Below are 3,021 nucleotides of genomic sequence, written 5' to 3'. Positions count from 1 at the left end.
AAGGCTAGTTCTTTACCACTTGAGTCACAGTGCCATTTCTGGCATTTTAGTGGCTAATTGGAGGTAAGTCTCGTGAACTTTCTTACTGAGGTTGGCTTTGAACCGCAATCCTCAGATCTCAAACTCTTGGATAATGCATTTCTCTTTCCTGTGTCTATAACAAAGTCTGCCATATCCTGAGTGTTAGGTTGGATTTGGATGAATTCATTTATATTTGCTGAATAAAAAAAAAATCACAGCTTTCTCTCTTAGCTAGATTAAAAATCAAAATTCATCATTCAGTAATGTGCTCAGCTTGATGCTCATTTCTTGATAATTCATGAAAATACCCTCTTCTTGAGGGTGGAGTCATTTAGTTACTAAATTAAAAGAGGCTTTTTAGAGTCTCAGACAGTTGGTATAATACAATGGTTAAACTCTAGAGAGGGATCATCTAGGTTCTGAGCTCAGATATGCTGCTTATAGGCAAGTCATTCAAACTTTGTAACCCTTAATTCCTCCCAGCAATATTGAGCTCCTCAATTCTCCACTTGTAGAGAGGTACACAGGGAGCATGCACACAGGGAGCAACAGCAAGTGTCAATTGCATTGGTGTCCTTAGGGTCAATGCAGTTATTTTCAGGGTTTGTTGCATATGCATTTACATTAGGCATTCGTTTCTCCCACCATTTTCCCCAGCTTTGACTAAGATGGTGTTCTTTTATTTCATTCATTTATGCATGCATGCGTGTCTGTATGTCTGTATTTATTGGTACGGAGGACTGAATTCAGGGCCTTGCACTTGTTAGACAAATGATCTGCCACTTGAACCATGTCTCTCATCCCTTTCTGTACTGGTTGTTTTTGAGGTAGGATCTCATTTTATCTCTGGGTCAGCCTGGGTTGTGACCTTCCTTTTGCTTCCTTGTTTTATTAGTGATGGCAGGTGATTACTACTGTGTGCAACCATTGTGTTCCCCCCATGGTTGGGATTACAGGCACTCACCCCAGCATCTAGCTACTGGGTAAGATAGAGACACGGGGATATGTGTGTGTGTGTGTGTGTGTGTGTGTGTGTGTGTGTGTGTGTGTGCGCGTGCCAGTACTGGAGCTTGAACTTGGAGCTTGGGTGCTGTCCCTCAGCTCTTTTACTCCAGGGTAGCACTTTACCACTTTAGCCACAGCTCTACTTCTGGTTTTTGTGATTAACTAGAGATAAGAGTCTCATAGACTTTTCCTGCCCCAGCTGGCCTCAAACCTCAAGCTGTAGATTTCAGATCTCTTAAGTAGCTAAGATTACAGGTGTTAGCCACTGGCACCCTGGTCAGGAACTTCCTTTTTGCTCAAATTGGCTTCGAGGTGTGATCCCAAGAACTCTATCTCCCAAGTAGCTAGGATTACAGGCTTGAACCACTGCACCTAGCTTATTGGGTGTCTTTTGTGTTCCAAAGTCTTCCTAGCCATTCACCTGCCAGAAGGAAGCTAGAATAGTAAGGGCAAGAACTGCTCAGGCTGGAACCAGGGAAGGGCTAACTTTTCCTGCATCTTGCTGTTAAAATATTATACGACTCTCTGAAAAAACATGCCACTGTTCACTATCAAGGATGTGTTTCATGTCAGCATCTTCTCACAGGAAGTGTGGAGGTTAGGTAGCTGCTAGTGTTTGATCAGAGATGCCTGGGAAATCTCTGTGCTTTGTCACGGCAAACTTCTCTTACAGCAGCTGTTTCTAAAGATGACTTTCAGAAGCACCTTTTGTTTTGTTATCCTTTTCACATCCAACTATTAATTTTGTTTGTGGTGGGTAGTGGTTGTTGGACTATATTAAGGAAGGACCCCGCCTCTGACAACTGAAACAAAAAGAGCCTACCAGGTGTGGCAGCACATGTCTGTAATCCTAGCCCTTAGATGAAGACAGGAAGATTGTGAGTTTGAGACCAGTCAGGACCATATAGTAAGGCCACAATTTACAAAAATAGAAAGAAAAGAAAAGGAAGAAAGAAGAAAAGGAAAAGGAAAGACAAAAGAAAAGATAAAGAAAATCCCCCAATCAAAATTCCAGGGAGAACAAGTGACTCATTCCATGTAGACTGTAGGCTTTGTAATTCTGGAACTATATGTTCTCAGAGAATTACAGTGTTTTAATTAAATTACCCCAAAGGGAGGAAATTCCTAAGTAATGTCACTCAGCCCCCAAATTTGGGATTATGCTTCCTAGCATTTAACTCAACTGTCTCCTATTGCAAGGGGAGCTGTCCTCCAGCAGGAAGTCGGCCTTCAGCTACTGAGGGAGAAGTGGAGAAAGAGACAGCTTTTCCCAGGCAGTTTTGCATTGGGTACAATGACATGCACTGTCAGGACCCAGATCTCCTAGGTAATAAGCCCCCAGAGCCCAGGGGAATTGGGGGATGTGGGAGAAGGGGTTGCTTCTCTCCCCTTGCCTCTCCTTATAGCCTCTCAGCTCTGGCATCTTCATCAGAATGCTTAGTTACCTGAATACATTGGACCACTACTCTAGGGTCAAAGAAGACTGAGCCACAGGACTGGAATCTTTACCTTGAGCCCTCAGTATGACCTTGGGCAAAGCCTTTAAACCTTGACCCCCTGGGTGAGGAGGTAAGGAGTTTCTCCAGAGCCTGTGTGAGTTGTTGCCCAGCTCCAACATTCTGGAATTCCAGCATCCCTTGTCCAGCCAAGGCAACGACCTAGTTGTAAAGGACAAAGACGGAGGAGTGGCTGTTTGGAATTCATGGGCAGTTCTGGTGGGTGGGATTTCTAATATACTTGACTGGGGATTGGAGCAACCTGTTTCTCTAAAGCTTTGTTGAAGGCTGACCAAGACGGCCACTCCTTTGGTGGTACTGCAGAGACAACTGGAATGTGCTTATCTGAGAACATCTGGCTCCTCAGCCTACCAATCAAGCTTCCACTACCCAACCCAGAAAAAGATCAAATGTGTACAAGAGGCGGAGCCCAGGAAGATGTGTCAATCAAATTGGAATTTAGACTGTTGTTCCTAGGAGTTCTTGTCTAAGGGAACAC

The sequence above is a fragment of the Dipodomys merriami genome, unplaced genomic scaffold, assembly GCF_024711535.1.
Source record: "Dipodomys merriami isolate MVZ:Mamm:240054 unplaced genomic scaffold, mDipMer1.0.p SCAF_27, whole genome shotgun sequence".
NCBI lineage: Eukaryota > Metazoa > Chordata > Mammalia > Rodentia > Heteromyidae > Dipodomys > Dipodomys merriami.
The sequence above is the reverse complement of the archived record's forward strand: the minus strand, read 5'-3'. Positions refer to the sequence as shown.